Source organism: Lygodium microphyllum, chromosome 19 (genome assembly GCF_053477565.2).
Source record: "Lygodium microphyllum isolate KBCC chromosome 19, Lygodium_microphyllum_v1.1.10, whole genome shotgun sequence".
NCBI classification, from domain to species: domain Eukaryota; kingdom Viridiplantae; phylum Streptophyta; class Polypodiopsida; order Schizaeales; family Lygodiaceae; genus Lygodium; species Lygodium microphyllum.
This window is the reverse complement of record NC_141153.1, coordinates 26,950,793-26,969,478: the sequence shown is the minus strand read 5'-3', so window position 1 is coordinate 26,969,478 and position 18,686 is coordinate 26,950,793.

Here is an 18,686-nt window from a genome sequence, read left to right as displayed (position 1 = left end):
AAGTAAAGTTACTTTGTTCATGCCTATTAATATATTTGTTGACTTTTTTTCTAATGTTGAGATAAGAAGATGAAGGCCATGCTTTGAGTGAAGAGCTTAACATATGATCATGTCATACAGTTTGGTGATGAGGGATGGGACACTAGGACAAAATGAAAAGTTATATGTAAGATATATCAATACTCTATAGCTTGTAAATATATGATTGCTAATCAAAATTTCATCCTTATCTTTTATTATAGTAGATGGCATTATGTTGGTGGTAGTCTAGTTGATTTAGACCAAAATCTTGATAATTTTAGCAAAGATCCTATAGTGGATCATCATGTACGTTACATCAAGTGAGGATGGATATATAGAATGAATATATTAAGCTACCATGCTCATGTGTATTCCAGCTTAATAACAAATCAGTAAGTTTTAATATCATATTATATCCACTTAGGTGTATATCTAATTCCACTTCTCGATTAATAAACATTTGTAACAAGTTCTTTTTTACAGATACCAACAAAAAGAGAGAAGAATATACAATGCAAGGATATTGAAGAAAATATCTCCTCTCTAGGAATATGAAATACATGTATAAATGTTGTTATAAACTTTTGTCAACCATCTCCATGACTTATACACACAAGGGCTTATAAGCAATGAGCAAAGCTACTTCTTTTTTTGAGAACTTTTCTTAGGAGAAGGATGTAGAGGTGATCAACCAACCACTGAGACCCACAGACCGCTTATTGTTTCAAGCATTCCAAGCCAAGTACTAATGGATAACTCTCACATAGCTGACACACTATCCATCTCTACGAGTGCAATGAGCTTACCTCCATGCCCGATCGAGTCGCCTCCTCTCCTCAATTAGCACTCCGATAGCTCCATGATCCAAGTGCAAGCTTCAACCAGCTCCATCCTCAGGCTACACGCTCCAAGCTCCATTGCCACGAGCAAGACAAGAGAAGAGAGGATAAGAGAAGAAGAGAGGAGAAGATGGAGAGCTTCTCCACCATGGTCCCTCACCCTCACACTCACACTCCCTCACATTCTTACACTCCCTCTCTCAAGCACAAACTCAAGCAAGCAAGCAAGAAGAAGAAGAAGAAGAAGAAGAAGAAGAAGAAGAAGAAGAAGAAGAGAGCTAATTTTGACCACACACAAGAATGAGCTTCTCATTCACTTTTCAACTTTATATACAAAGCTCTAAATCCCTTTTGGGTGGTCATCCACTTATCCCCTTTTTTACATGGTTGGCCATGGCCTAGGCCCTTTTTCCCATTGTCCTTCTATCTTCCTATCTTCCTTCCTACCGCCCATCTACCTTTACAATTTTGCATGGGTGAGAGCTTAGCATTCTTAAAATAAATCATGATGTGCATTGTGCAATTTTACAAAAGTATTGACTTGCACTTTTTCTTGTGCACCTTTCTCCTTGATTTAGGACTTTTCTACACTTCTTGTGTTTCATATTTTTCTTGGCACATCTTTGTCTTCCGTTTCACTTTTGCCTTGGCCTTGTCTTCTTCTTTAGATGATTTTTCACCTTGTTCGTTTGAGGGTTAACATTACCCCCTCCTAGATGAGTGCCACTTCCATGGCACTCACCATTGTAGGTAGCAGGCTTTGGCATGCACCGAAGATGTGGGTGTAAGGGATTGTTGTGGTTTGATGTGGAGGAGTTTTGGTGGTGGTGTGGATGAAGGTCATTGGTGGCACTTTATTGGCTTGATTGGCTGGTGATAGGGTTGTTGTAGTTGGTGATAGGGTTGTTCTTTGTTAGGAGTTGCACTCTTTGCTGGCATAGGTGTTGGTGTTCTGGGGATTCTACACATGATGATTCTTTGGAGGGCTTGCATGCTGATAAAGGATAAGAAATTAGAATTGAGTGTTGATGAAGAGCTAACAATGCTTTCGTCGGAGTCTTCAATACCTGTAAGTGAAAACCTCTCATATGTGGTCTCTCCCTAGGGGTAGTGCTAGTCTTCTTATCATGCACAAGATATAGTTTGATCATTTTGGGAGACAGGTAGCCGAGAGTAATGTCCTGCACTTGAGGACCAAAACTGTGTATAGATTGTGGTGTAGATATTATGTGAATTTATGTGCATACTTAGATATTACGTAGTTAGAAGATTGTAGGTCTAGTTCCTCATAGCAATGTGTGGATGAAGCAAGGGTTCAATGGGGTGGAAAAAAAATTATCGATGTTGAGGAGAAGTATACTTGAAGGCTTCTTGAGGCATTATTTGTGATTTTGTCAACACAAATTAGCATAATTGAGCTCATTGACACCTTAGCTTTTGGTAGCTGGTGGCTACTTGTAGTGTTCGAAGAGTATATAGTACTTTCCATGGTCTTGCGTACCTTGCTTACCACTATTGTTTGCAATGGTATTGAGAAGGGGTGTGAAAAAGAATCATGCAAATGATCCAGGGCGACAGGTCTAACCATAGGCAACACAAGCTCCCTAGGTATATCCTACGCTTGATGTGCCTTGAACAATTGTGGGGGATGTATGAAGGGATAGGGGGACTAGGGACAGAGCCAACCAACCAAGGTCACTGGACATACCTGATTTGAGGACTCCTAGGTGCTGTGCTATGATCGTGAATGATTTTGTTTTGTTTTTGTTTGTTTGTTTGTTTGTTTGTTTCTTTCTTTTCTGTTCATTTCATTTCTTTTCATTTCATTTCTTTTTCTTTTCTCTTTTGTTGATTTCTCTCATTTTTTTTCATTTTTTTGGATAAAATAAATACAACCAATTCAATACATTGAGGCTATCAGCCTTTCATTTGGACTAAGAAATGTCAAGATCCAAAGGATGTGAAAAATGGATATTACAAGGATGACTGTGTTACTAGCCTCGATGCCAGAGGAACAGTTGTGGAGATGAAGAGATACATTTGAGATTTTGCAAACCTCTTTGTAACTTATGAGACATCAGAACAATCGAGGTAGCCAACAGTCGTGAGCCGAATGTAGAGTCTAGCTAAGAAAGGGAAAGTAGCCAATGACTATGCTTTGGGCCATGCTCAAATGCAATGTGTACTTTTTGCAAGGGTGATTTTCTCTTCCAGTGGGGCTTCCGTCACGGCTCTTTGTTTCTTGGTATTTTTGTCGCTTTTCTCCATAATGGTTCTTATGGTGTTGGTGGTCTTATGGTGACTTGAACATTGAACTCTTTGATACAGAGACCTATGTCATCCTGCATTCACTTAGCAACTCATGAGAGTACATGCAAGTCATATGCTTCAACTATAATGAATATGTGCAATGCAAAGAGACATCACTTATTTGAATCCTATGGTGTTGACTTCAATGCATATCACCTATGCTTGATTATCTTTTTTGTTAAAGACGTGAAATGCATTAGAAATAGGTAAGAAAAGTTTGTACAGTTGGGAAACTTGCCCCTTTTAACCACCTAAAGAATAAAAGTCATGGCAAGATAGCACATGGTAAGCATCTTATACAAAATAGGAGCTATTCCACTTGTATGAGGCGGGGTGACTTCGGGTGACTAGAGGACCAAGGTACTGCATGTGAACCCTTGTCCTAATCCATCATGTGAGGGGCCAAAGTCTGAGTAGTTGGGGAGAGTTGCACGTCTTGATTTAGGCTAAGGGCAGAGGAGGCATCGAATGGAATCCAAATGGTCTAGTCCTTGGCTGTTGCCATATTAACAATGATCTGGAATAGTTTAGAAATTTCATTCTTGATTTTTGCTTCTTTTTCCTCTTTTGAGTATCTGGCTCTTGAGCATCTGTGGAAGGTCTACACATCATGGATCCCTACCCTTTGGGCATTCCTTTGCACCTTCCTCTTCTTGGTTTGGGGAGGAGTTCTTAGAGTTGGCTTGTGTCTTGGGCATTTCTGCTTTGGGCCTCATCTCAACAAATACTTCTTTAGGGTGGGCACATAGCGTTCTAATGGCAGAGCTTGCACCATGTGCTCTCTTCTGCAAAGGAGAGCTTCCTTGTAGGCCAGTGGCATGGGGTACTCCATGACTGGCCATTGTTGAGGAACCTACAAAATGTGAACCAATGGTTAGACCTTGAGGCAAGACAGAGCTACTTGCATGAGAGGTATTAAATGGTGGGTTAACATACGCATATGACGAGGAGGGGTGAGGCGAGGCATGCAGTATTTGCTGTAGAGGGAGGACGACTCTTGTGATGATACTCATCCTGCTTCAAGTGTGGGATGGATTCCAACAAGTAGCAGATCTTTGCGAATGACAAGTTGTGTGGACTGGCTGTGATGGAATGGAGCAAGGCTCATCCCCAAAGAAATAGACCAAAAAGGGGAAAGCCTGTAGGAGGGGATGGTGCCCCGTCCACACCCTTAGAGGTGTTGGACAGGGATTCCAATGTGGGCAATGAGGGCTGCATGCCCTCCACCTGGAGGCAGGAATGGTCACATGACTTCTAGACGTGTGGTGAGAGGAGGACTTGAGGAGCTTAGCCTGTCAAGCTCAAAATTTTCATCCTACGCTTGATTATCAATGCTTGTGTGTGATTTTTTTTGGGTATTATCTATACACATACACAAAACTCATTGTTTATTTATATACACATTTATGAATCCATGTCACTTCGTGAGGAAAAAAACCAATTGTAGAACTCACTGTTGTACTGGAGTGTGGCCCACGCATCCAGTACTTGTGGCAACCTACTCAATAACAATATATATTTTGCAACATCGAGTAGCATGGTACCTTGTCCGAGTCTACTAGCAACATGTAGCTCCTCCTCAGTGAGAATTTTATCAAACAGAGAGTTCTCTTGGCTAGCTCTGGCTAAGTCCATACCCTGAACAATAGTTAGTACTGGAAGGGAAGTTGGCGCCACATAGGTCGGGTCTCTTTGAGACTACCATTTGGCCAATCGCTCCTCTGAGACTAATCTAGGCTCCAAGTTTGGCCATTGTAGCAGGGTTTTCAAACCAACATTTTCAAATTGATTTCCACCCTCTGATTGTTGCCTTAGTTGCTCTATCTCTAAGAGATTTGGTTGGCAAAGCGCATCATTGAATGCCACAGTTAAGTGTAGTTTGTTAGCCTCCTCGTCAGAGATGAGTTGCATGCATTCATGTAGGAGCTTGTCATAGTGCTCATTAAGATATTCTTGCTCTTCCTAGGATAGAGGATATGGCAAGTATTCCTCAAGATGCTCCTTAGGGAATGTGCCTATGTCTGCAAGGACATAGATATGTGCGAATAATTTGAGTTTAACATCCAACTCAGAAAGCACTTCGTGACACTTCTATGTTCTATGAAGGCTTGCTCGGTTGCTATCTCATGCAATGTTTTGGGGTTTTCCTAGGTTTTAGCATAGCTAGGGGTCCAAGACTAGATGAGCAAGATTGGTCAATGCTAGGGTTGCTTATGTCCTTGGGGTTTTCATGTTTCTCCTGAGGCTTTGCTGTTATTGTGTCATAGTTCTCCTCGGATGTGACTGGTATAGTTTTGTCACCCTGTTGTGATGGTGTTGTATCCACTTTTGATTGGTCAGTGCAAGTTCTATTGTCGGTGGATTGAGTGTCGCAAGCAATCGTTGATGGTAACGGTTGCTTTGACTTATTGGAACACATGGATGTATCTGAGGCTTCATCGCTTTTAGGAGTGATGGTCATGGGTTCATTCGTCAGTAGATTTGATGCTTTATTCCTCAGCTCTTTAGTACTCTTGGTCTCAATATTCTTGGCATCTACAACCACTTGCAGATGCCATTGTTTTTGTTGTTTCCTCCTTTTTTCTTGGGAAATTGAGGTGTATCCCTTGAAGACTTGGGACCCTAAACTAGATCAGCTACTATTGATGTGCTTGGTCGGGCCTCAACATTCTTTGTTTCTGGTGTTTCATCTTGGGACATAGCCATGGCCCGGTGGACAACTTTGCTAGGTTGTGAGGATACAACTTCCTCTCTTTTTGGAGAGGTGTATCCCTTGAAGACTTGGGACCCTAAACTAGGTCAGCTATTGATGTGATTGGTTGGGCCTCAACATTCTTTGTTTCTTGGGAAATTGAGCTCTTCACTCGTTCTTTTTGCATCCACAGCCTTCTCCAATTTTGCAGTGACATCCATGCATTTTGCCTCCAATTCCTACACTTTCAATTTCAAAGCGTCTCTCTCATGCATAACATCCTCATAATCTGCAGACACAAAGGCATTCTGAAGCATATGATAAGGCCAAGAAATCATGCCTTCAAACCTATTGGCAACCATTTGCCATGCAAGTTTAACATCATTCACTAATGCATTTCAAATATCCTCAAAATCAGATTTCAATATCACTGAAGCATCCACTTCAACCTCAACATTACTCAAGATCTGCTTCTCAACTTCTTTCAATGGTTGATATCTTTCCAACAACATTTGATAATCAACCTAGAGTTGAACATGTTTCCCCATAAAAGACTACATTTCCTCCAAGCATTGATCCTTAAGTTCACTAGTCCATTTTTCAAAAAGTGTAATAGACATTTTATTTTTATCCAACAGCTGCTGCAGATGCATAATTTTACCATTAAGATCCAATTCCAATGCATCATACTCGGATTGCTTGTGCTCCACCTGCTGAGTCAAGTCCTCAATTGCCTTCTGTCGACAGCCAACTGAACCTACATATCAGTAATCCGAGCAGCAATTCGGGCATTGCGCTTATCAAAATCCTAGAAATATACATGATTTTTTGCATAACTCCAACAGCATCAGAAAGACTACCAAAGTGATCATCATGCATCCCAGAACCAGTTGAAATCGAAGGTATGTCGGCTGAACCTTTAGCCACCAGGCTGAATACCAAAGTCATCACAAAGAGGATTCTGAGCATCAAAATTAGCATCTTGCTTCTTCTCCACTGATGTAGACAGACTCCTCAACCATATCTGCCCAATTTTCTGCTTTTTCTTTGCATAAAGACAGCCATCTACTTTAAAAGCATCATTCCCATCATTTTGTTTACCAACATGAAGTACATCTTTAACACTTGCATCCTTATGATCCCCGTTAACAAATTCAGAAGCAATCTTTTTAGCATATGCCTCATTATATCCAATCTGCTTCAAATCACTATAAATAGCCTGTTTTGCAGCATCACCATCAAACATATCATGAGCATCACTGACATTTTTAATCTCCTGAGAAACATCAACTTTATGTTCAACTTCCACTGCATCTTCAGCCAAAGAAGCAACATCCATTTTCAGTAAATACTCATCTGTAAGTTAGGGATACAAGACCCGTGCATGCTCATACAAGCCTGAAGAAAACAACCCATCCGAGATTTCTGAAAAATCTTCTTAGTTTTGGAGATCTTGATTTTAGCCTTGAGCCTATCAAACATAAGGCTTGCCCAATTCGGCATCCCCAAATGCTTTGCATAATAAAGAATGCCATAAGTATCACGAGCAATACTATCGGTCTTGATAAACATCGCAACTGCAATTTCTTGACACCATCAATGTGCTTCAGGACATAAACATTTTGAGGTCCACCTGATTCACCAAAAACATATTGCATATGATCTTCGGTACATCTATATGCAATTGGATTATCATTCATAGGAAGAGCAATTACTTCACTGGCAATGGCAGGAGTTAACTCAAGACGACCTGCAATTTTACAATTTGAGTGCCGCAAAATATCCATCTGGATTGAAGCATGCACATTCGATGCCCAGCAATCCCAAGGCAAACGGGCATAATCATACAACCCAATTTTTTTAAACCATAATCGGTGAACCTCAGCCTCAGCATTCAAATACAAGTTGGAGTCCACGAAGGGAGTACCAACATCACTAGGGCTGGAAAGAGCTGAAGCATTCGACGGCATTACCTCTTCGTCTCCCTGCTGCACCGATTTGTCATCATTGCTGGCCACATAAAGCTCATGATCGTCATCCTCCTGATGGCCGCGCTTGGTCAGAGACAGCTTCCGGGATGAAGAGCGACGGGTATGCATCATGGCAGTGAGAGTTGCAGGCCAAAAATGAGTCGGGAGTGGAGAAGGGGAGAAACCCTCAAAAGAAAACATGCCCTTTTCCATTTGCATGCCAAAGTCCAAGTCCTCTCTCAGTCCACCCTATTTTGTGCTAAGTGTCACTTCAACATCATGAGATTTAAACCATTCACACATGTAACTACCAATAACTGATTCTTTTGTCCCATTTTGAATGATAACATGAACATTGGATCAATAAGGTTGTATCAATCTCTTAAGCTTAAATCCATTCATTGCAGGTTGTAAAACCTTCCCTTGCAAGTCCTACAACAAAAAGGTACCCTAACCCACGTCTCTGAAAATGACAAAGGGACCTGCATACCTGAGCTTTAACTTACCGGGAAACTTGCCAAGGCAAGAGTTATACACTACAACCCAATCTCCCTCCTGAAAAATTTTCTTCTTGACATGTCCATTAACCCATGCCTATCTCCTCTGTTGTGTAACTCCAGTAATATAAGTTGCTAATATCCGGTGCTCTTCTAGTTTCAGAAGTTGCTCTAATTGATGCTGCACTAATTCTTCAAGATCCATCTGGCTCAAAACAGCAACTCTCACACTTGGAACTACAAATTCCATAGGAACAACTGCTTCCAGGCCATAAACCAGCCTGAAAGGTGTAAGTCCGGTTGCAACTTTATATGCTGTCCTGAAAGCCCACAATGCTGAATCAAGTTTAATATCCCAATCTTCGCGATTGTCTTCAACAATTTTCTTCAAAATACGAAGCAAAATCTTGTTGGAACTTTCACCTTGACCATTAGCCTGAGGATGATAAGGAGTAGACTTTTTGTGGAGAATCATATGCCTGATAGTCATTTCTCTGATCACTTGATTCTGGAAATGCTTCCCCTGATCACTGATCAACTCAATAGGACAACCAAATCTGGTCATAACATTAGAGTACAAAAACTTTGCCACACTTGCTGCCTTATTATCCTTTAATGCCTGAGCTTCAACCCACTTAGTAGCATAATCAGTACAAACTAAAATGTATCTGTTACCTATCCTTTTTGTAGCTAGTTTAATGGGACCAACAAAGTCAATCCCCCACTTTTGAAATGGCTCAAGTGGCAACACAGGATGGTCTTGCATCCTATCCCTGTCAAGTTTTTGACCTTCCTTGAGACACTACAAGCATTCTTTGGCATACTGATGAGCATCTTTCAACACAGTAGGCCACCATAACCCTACTTGTAGTATTTTCCTGCCTGTAATCTCTCTAGAGAAATGACCTCCTGATAGTCCGGCATGAGCTTCATATAACACTGCTGGTTGCTCAAACTCAGAAACACACCTTCTTAAGATATTATCAACTCCCCTCCTGTACAATGCATTCATAATAACTTGAAACATTCTTCTCTTTAGTGTCAACCTCCTCCTGTGATCTGTTGAAAGGTGTGCATGCATAATGCATGACTTCAGAAAATGCAGCATCTGATCATAATATGAATCAGGATCAAGAACCTGAACCTCAAAAAGTTCAGCATCAGGTAATTGATCAGAAACTCCAACTTCAAAATCATCATTTTCCAATCGACTTAAATAATCAGCTATAGCATGCTCTTTCCTAGGAGTATGAACAATTTTGAAATCAAACTCCTGTAACAGCAACATCCATCTTGCTAATCTACTTGTCAATTGAGGCTTATTTCCTTTGATGGTCAACATGAAAGATGATTGGGTTACCGAGCAAATAATGTTTGAATTTCTGCACTGAAAAAACCATTCCAAGTGCTTCTCTTTCAGTTTACCGAATAGTTCTTTTCAGTAGTACTTAATCTCTTACTTGCATAATAAATTGGTCTGTACCAACCAGATACTTTATCGTGCATTAGAATAGCTCTCATAGCCAAATCAGATGCATCAACAAAAATATGGAAAGGTAAATCCCATGCTGGAGGTTGCAAGATTGGAGCACCACCAACATTTTCTTAAGAATACGGAAGGCTCTCTCCTGATCCTCCCTCCAAACAAACTGCATCGCTTTCCTAGTGAGAGTTGTAAGAGGAGAACAAATATGTGATAAGTACCTTAAATACCTGCTGTGCCACTTAACTTGGCCCACAAACCTCATGACTTCCTGCACATTACTTGGAGCTTTAGCTTTCTGAACAGCTGCAATCTTTCTGGGATCAATACTCATACCTTCTTCTAACAAGATATGACCCAACAACACACCCCTTTTAGCTGCAAAGACTGACTTGAAAGGATTTAATGACATACCAAACATTCTGCATCTCTGAAAGCATAACCTAAGGTGTTTGAGATGCTCTCTCCTGCTACCAAATACACAAAAATCATCAATAAAGACCCTCATAAAAGTTGTTAGATAAGGCTCAAATGTCTTATGAGCAGCTCCCTGAAACTCAGGCGGTCCATTTTTCAACCCAAAGTTCATAACTGTGCTAACATAAGCTCCCCACTCTATGATGAAAGCTGTCTTATCCATGTCTTTTGGATGCATCCTGATTTGATTGTATCTTGAAAACCCATCCAAAAAACTATATATCTCATGACCTGCCACATCGTCTAAGAGAGAATCAGTAAAAGGAAGCGGAAAAGGATCAGTAATAGTAGCTGCATTTAATTTCCTATAATCAACACAAACTCTGATCTTCCCATTCTTTTTTGGCACCACAACAATAGGAGATAACCAAGTAACCTCATTGACTGGTTTGATGAACCCAACTCTCAAGAGCTTGTCAATTTCTTCCTTGACATGTTTGGCATAATTAGGATTCATTCTATACCTCTTCTAAACAATGGGCCTAGCATCTTTCTTCAAATTTATCATGTGTTGACCACAGCTGGGTCAAATCCTTTCATATCTGTGTAATCCCAAGCAAAGATATCTCGAAACTCTTTGCACAACTGAATTAGATCCTGCTTGAAATTGTTCTCAACAAAAATACTAACCTTGATAGGTTTAGGCTCTCCTTCAATATTCAAGTCAAGCTCCTGAACCTCATCTTCAACAACTCTTGCAGATCTTCTCATTGTATGCTCATACCTTAATTCAACCTGCACAATAGCTTTCTGCCCCTCTTCATCCAATACACCTAAACTGTCCATGAAACTGTCGATACCAGCTTACTGTTTTTTAGGTCCTTCTTGCTGCAAAACTTTAGGATAAACAATGCCTTGATCCTGAATTAATTTATCTTGCTCATCCCCTGACCTGTCCTGAAATTCAAGATGCTCCGGACCTTCAGGAAGACCGTCTGCTTGATGTCCAGACTAATTTTGACCTGCAGTTTCAACAAGTTGATGCTCCAAAAGAACATTTCTAGCCACATGAGGCTGCTCCTGATACCCTTGTATAATGCCATCAACATCTATCTCAAAAACTGGAACCACAGAAGGATTTGCCTGAAGAAATAATTTCTCCTCATCATCTTCTACTTCATCTGCAAGGTTAATAGTATGAGCCACCATAGGTCTAGCTGAACTTTTCAAGATAACCTTATTAACTATAGATAACCTGATTTCCTTAAGTCCTCTTGGAATAGAAACATAATCATTTTCCCAATCCTGCTTGAGTTTAGCCAATCTAAACCACAGTCTCCCCAAAAGCATTGCATAAGAGTCTCCAATTTTTGACATTCTCAGCACAACAAAGCTCACCCTGAACTTTAGACCCGCCACTAAAATTTGTTGATTCATTAAGATACCCAAAGGTTGTAACCTCCTTTGATCTGCCATCCGGACCTGAAATGGGGCTGGTAAAAGCTCCTCCTACTTAGTTGCCAAATATGTATGTTCAGGAAGTAGATTAACTCATGAACCTCCATCCAATAGGACATCATCATGTTTTCTTCCTGCATACTCAACTTGAATAGTAGGTACTTGGTAATCCACAACCACTTACTGAGTCGGTATGACTGCCTTAGAATCAGGAATTGCTTGTTCTTGATCCATTGTACCTTGAAGAACTTCCTGCTGCTTCTGCCTGATCTTCAGGAGTAACTTCTCTTTAAACCCTGGTATCAAATCCAAAACTTTCTCCAAAGTCAACTGCAGGGAACTTAGCCAAAGCTTGAAACAACTCTTCTGAACCTCCTTGCTGTAATTTTTTAACATTTCTACTATCAGGAAACTGTTCTTGATGATCAAGAACCTGATCTTGCTGTTCAAGAAGTTGGTCCTGCAGTTCAGGAAGTTGTATGCCTAAAGTCCCTACATCCCCAACTTGATCAAATTCAACTTCTTTAGCAAGTTTTTGCAACTTTCTAACTTGTTTGGTTGCCTTTTTTCTTGTCTTTTCTTGTTCTTGCCAATCAATCTTCTTGCCAGCTTGGCTTCTAGTGACAGTTAAAACCATTGGTTCATCCTGACATTCCTCTACTTCAATACAATTAGGACAATCACAATTAACATGCATACTTACAGCATTAGTGTTACTGTTCAAAGAAAGGAGAGAGAGAAAGGGAGAAACTCCATATCCATGAGCCTTCAGGCTCTCAAGCTCATTCCTTCATTTCCACACACCAAACTGAAAAGCACACACTCTACAAGATAAAGTGACCTAGTGTAAATGTAGACTAAGCTGACTAACTCTAGTCAGGTCACTAATTGACTACTAACCCGACTTATTTAATGTAGTCACATGTAGACAACTGTACACACTAGCTGTCATAGATGTCGGTCTTAGATGAAGACACACTGACAGTGAGCTTGATTTCTAACACTCCCCCTCAAGCTAAAAAACAAAACTCAAATCATCTGCATCACTCCAAGTAGCTGTATGAAGAGAATGAACTTATCTTTACCAAGTGATTTGGTAAAGATGTCTGCTACCTGGTCTTCAGTCTTCACATGCTCCAAGTCAATCTGATCTGGTAAAACCATTTCCCTGATGAAATGGTAGTGAACCTCAATGTGTTTTGATCTTGCATGATAAACACGATTGCTTGCTAACATAACACTGCTCAAATTGTCACAGTACAGCTTGACTTTGCTGTCCAAGTGTACTCCCAAGTCATTCAGCAACTTCTGTAACCACTTAGCTTCACAGGCCGCTAAGGCCGCACCATGATACTCTGCTTCTGTACTGGACAATGCAACTATAGGCTGTTTCTTACTCTGCCAACTAATCATGCTACTACCCAATCCAAATGCATAGCCACTGGTTGACCTCCTGTCATATGTGCAACCAGCCCAGTCAGCATCAGTATACCCCATCAAGTCAAGGGGTTTCCCATATGCATAAAACAGCCCATGATCTCTGGTACTCTTTACATATCTCAGAATTCTTCTGACTGCATCCAAGTGTGGTTTGCGAGGCTTCTGCATGAACTGACTGATCAGCCCCATAGCATAACTCAAGTCAGGTCTAGTGATCATGAGATAGATCAAGCTGCCTACCATCTGTCTGTACATAGTAACATTCTCAATCTCTGTCCCAACATCAATCTGCAGCTTGACATTCTGCTCCAAAGGCGTATCCATAGGCTTGCAATCAGCCATACCATATTTCTGTAACATGTCATGAGCATACTGCTTCTGTAGCAGCCATATGCCTTGAGGTGTAGAAACAACCTCAATCCCCAAAAAGTATTTCAACTCTCCAAGGTCCTTGACCTTAAACTCAGCCTATAAACATGTCTTTATTTCTGCAATCCCATTTTCATCATCTCCTGTAATGATTAAGTCATCAACATAGACAACTAGAAAAACATAGCCACTATCTGTCTTCTTCGCAAACAGACTATGATCAGCATCTCCCAATCGGAAACCATGTTGCTGTAAATAACTGCTGATGCGAGCATTCCATGCTCTGGGTGCCTGTTTCAACCCATATAATGCCTTTTTCAGCCGACATACATGTGCTGGAAATTTTGGATGTACATAGCCTTCAGGCTGTTCCATGTAAACCTCTTCCTGTAATTCTCCATTGAGAAATGCATTCTTTACATCCATCTGACATAGTTTCCAGCCTCTAGCTGCTGCCAAAGCAATCACAGTTCTAAATGTAGCCATATTTGATACAGGGCTGAAAGTCTCCTCATAATCAAGACCATACTGCTGTGCATACCCTTTTGCAACCAGCCTGGCCTTATATCTTTCCAATGATCCATCTGATTTACATTTTACCTTATACACCCACTTGCATCCAATATGTGTTTTGCCCTCAGGAAACTGTACCAAATCCCATGTACCATTTTCAGCCAAAGCTGAATATTCCTCATCCATAGCAGCACGCCAATTCTCATCTGAAACTGCCTCATCAAACTTACTTGGTTCTCTAAAACCTGTTACTTTCGTCATATAAGCATAATGACGGGCTGAATATCCAGTGTAAGTATACCTATGAACAGGTCGTCTGACCCTCTCTGATCTCCTGAGCTGTGGCTCACTGTGAGCTTGCCTCTCATGAGGCGGCACATAACGGCTCTGTCTAGCACCTGGCGTCATAACAGATGGAATCCCCAATTCACTATCTAAGCTGTCACTGCTAGATGAATCATAACCTGCAGTGAGTGGACCTGTTACATCTTCAAAAACCTTTTCTTTTCCCTTATTGTTCTCCCCCTCACTGACATATCCGTGTCAGTGGATGCAGTAGTGTGACTCCGTAATCGTCCTGTCCAAGGACTCACTGTAGATGATACATTACCTGTCTGACCAGTCATGGAAGTACTCTATGCAGGAGTATTTTCAGCATGACTCATACTGGGTGAGCCATTAGTAGGCATTGCAACAGGATTCCCATACCAAGATGCTAACTCATCAAATACTACATCTCTGCTTATGAGTGTCTCATGCATAGAAGGTACATAACACTTATAAGCTTTCCGTTCCTATGCATATCCAATAAACACACTTTTCACTGCCTTAGGATCCAATTTCTTCCTCTTCTCATCCGATATATGCACATATGCAATGCTGCCAAATACCTTCAAGTGTGAAATATCAGGTTTATGACCATATAGCCGTTCATACGGAGTGACATCATGAATCCCTGCTGTAGGGGTTCGATTCAGCACATATACAACAGTCACCACTGCTTCAACCCAATAACCATTTGGCAGACATTTTTCATTCAGCATAGCTCTAGCTGACTCCATCAAAACCCTGTTTTTCCTCTCTGCAACACCATTTTGCTGCGGTGTATAACTGCATGTGAGCTGTCTTCTGATCCCATGTTTAGCAAGATACCTGTCAAAGTAGTTTGAGACATATTCACCTCCTCCATCTGATCTCAAACATGATATGTAACAGTCCAATTCATTTTCAGCATGTTTCTTGAAGTCTTTGAATGCATCAAACACATCATCCTTATGTTTCAAGATATAAAGCCAAGTGTACCCTCTACTGAAATCATCAATAAATTGAGACATAATATCGTGCACCGCCAAAAGAAGCATTATGTGAAGGATCCCAGACATCAGAGTGTACCAACTGTAAAGGCCTAGTGCTGTTTTTTACATGTCTCATGAAAGGAAACCGTGCCTGCTTCCCAAACTGACATGCAGGGCATACATGACCAAAATCACTATACTTGAATTTAGGTAATCCAAGTACTACTTCTTTCTGCTGCATAGATTTCAGCTTTTGTACATTGACATGTCCAATCCGCTTGTGCCAAATCTCTACATCCCGAATGGCACTCTCATAATGTGCAAACATGGCTGCCTTGAGTCCCGGAATGGTCGCATCCAATGTAAACATCCTGCCATCCCTTCTGCCCTTGGCAATTAACTTGCAGCCATTTCCATACTCCTCAATGAAACACCCATCTTTGTTGAACCTCACTTGCAAATTCTGTTCTGCCATTCGACCCACAGACAACAGATTCTTTGTTATGGTTGGTACATGTAATACATCATGCAGGCCTTTCTTCTTGCCATCAGGCATCATAAGAGGAACAATCCCTTTATGCTTTATGTCATGTTGGGTGTCATCCCCAGTACATACATGACCATGTGTACCTGCAACCATCTCATCAAACCACTCTCCATGCGGGGTCATGTGGTTTGACGCTCCAGAGTCAATGTACCATCTATCATCTCTATCATGTCTCGATGCATTTTTAGATACATGCTACATGGCAAAGAGTCTATCAACTGACTCATCATGAGCACCACTGGAAGATGCATAGTGCCCATGCTGTCTGCCCTTTGCCTTCATATCTCCTTGCTTCTTGTAACAATCCTTTGCAATATGCCCATACCGACCACAATAATGGCAGTCCTTGTCCCTGTTGGACTAATCAGACGACTGCCATGAACCAGAACCACCACCTCTACCTCGGGGTGATCTCCCCCTGCCTCTAAACCCACTAGATCCACGTTGGCCTTGTGTATTTGCACCATGCCAATTACTCTGCTGCTGCTGCTGTCCATAAGTATTACGAGTGTCACCACGACCTCGAAATGAACCACGAACTCTAGATCCTCTGCCACGCTGGCTAGAGTACAACACAGTGTTTCTACTCTGAGATGCACTAGAACCTGTATTCAAACCAAGTTTGACTTCCTCATGCAGCAACAAAGCAACTAGATCTTCCCAGTTAGGGGGCTCTTCTCTGACAGAAATGGAAGTGTCAAAGGTTTGTACTCTTTGCCTAAACCATTCAAAGAAACAACAATCATATCATCTTCTGATACACTTGAGCCAATAGTAGCAAGCTATTCAGCTATGGTCTTAATCTCCGTGGTATACGTCTGGATGCTCTTGCCATTCCTAGACATGTTGTTGAATTGATGTTTCAATTGGATCTTTCTTGCATGTGTCATGGTTCCATAATTTTTCATCAATATGTCCCAAGCATCCTTCGGAGTCTCACATCCAGTGATTTGAATTACCATAGCATCAGATATACATAAGGAAAACCAATGCAGCACCTTGCATGCTCTTTCATTCCATAGCCTGTAGGCTCTTTTATGTTCATTTGTTGGATTGTGTGCAGGCAACTCAAGAGCAACTTCATCTCCTGTACATAAATCCCAATAACCTTTGCCAACTAGAAATTTTTTCATTCTGAATTTCCATAATGTAAAGTTCTTATTATCCAACTTCTCTCCAACTATCTGAGTGATATTGTCAGTCCCATGTGCATTAGCCATGATGTAATAGACTGTCTATCAAATGCCTGACTCCCTACAGTCCAATAAGTGTGATTGACTAAGTTTAGTCCGTAACAGTTTATGACAGTTTTCTGCACTAAATTGCAGAAAAAAACCAGGGTATTTCAGCCCACTGACACCCCAAACCAACCCACAAACAAGTGGTCTCAACTGTAGATATAACTGTCAATACATAAGCTATGTGTTTGCTTCAGCTTAAGCTTCTGTAACCTCACTGCCAGGGTACATACATGCAGTCTGAAAACTGTAAACTGTGAGTAACCAGCAGCAATTTCAAGTCCAAAACTGAGTGGTTATCATGTCATACATGTTCCAAAATCTCCCAGGTAGCTGCTAGTACATTTGGCAGTCAAGACATGATCATGAGGGCACAGAATAGTGCATAACCAGCACATACAAGTGTCAAAAAATTCAGTTGCAGGTTGCAGTCAACCAGAATTCAGCATACCAAGCTCCAAGTAGCTCCAAAATGTCTTTTGACCATGTCATACATTTACTTTGTAGTGGTAGGTTCAATACATGAGCATCTGAGTAGGCATAGACAACCTGTCTTCATTGACCAATGGCATAAACCTCATGAGATGTTGTAATTAACTAGGACAGTGTAACTGCATTTACTTCAGCTTCAAAATTCAGTTTTCAATGATGCTCATTGCTTGCTTCAATTCTCCATGCATTCAGCATGTATAGGCCAGTTCATATAGATGATGGAACCCCCAAGATGACCTGTATTGCTTTAGTGATGCACAGTACTTGTCATTGACTGTGTATGACAGTTTTTAGCCTATCAATGATTTTCATATCTGAGTATTCTAAGCAAAAGATCTCAGCTCCAAGACATTTGATCCAATGTATACATGCTTTGACACATTCTTATGCTCCAAAGATGCCTTCTGAGTGTAGTACAAGGCTCCTGTGTGTCAGTAATGACTGAATGCATGCTGTCCATTCATGTTTACAGTAGTTTAGAAATGATTACAGGTCTGTGTCTGTCACTCCAGCTCATACAGAGCTCCCACACTAGCATTTACTTCTTGCACACTTCAAATACCTTCAATAGTGAGCATACATGCTCTATGAACCTTGTCCAAGTGCCCCAGTGAAGATTGACAGGTTGTTGTCCACTCAGATCAGCAGGTGCAGATCAAGCAAAATTCCTGGCCTTGTTTCTAGCTGGTCCTCCTCATCATGAGGCTCAATGACCACTTGCAGATGCTCAAAGATGCCTACCAAGGCTCCCAGGAAGGCCTCAACCACTATGATAAAGCATGGGGTCCAAGATGAGCAAATGCATACCTTCAGCTTTCAATGGCATTCAGCCTGTTTGAGAAAAATGGCAGAAGTCTTCAATTGTAGACCATCTTCACTCCCTCTTGCTCTAGGAGGTCCACCAAGTAAGGCTCTGATACCATGTTCAAAGAAAGGAGAGAGAGAAAGGGAGAAACTCCATATCCATGAGCCTTCAGGCTCTCAAGCTCATTCCTTCATTTCCACACACCAAACTGAAAAGCACGCACTCTACAAGATAAAGTGACCTAGTGTAAATGTAGACTAAACTGACTAACTCTTGTCAGGTCACTAACTGACTACTAAC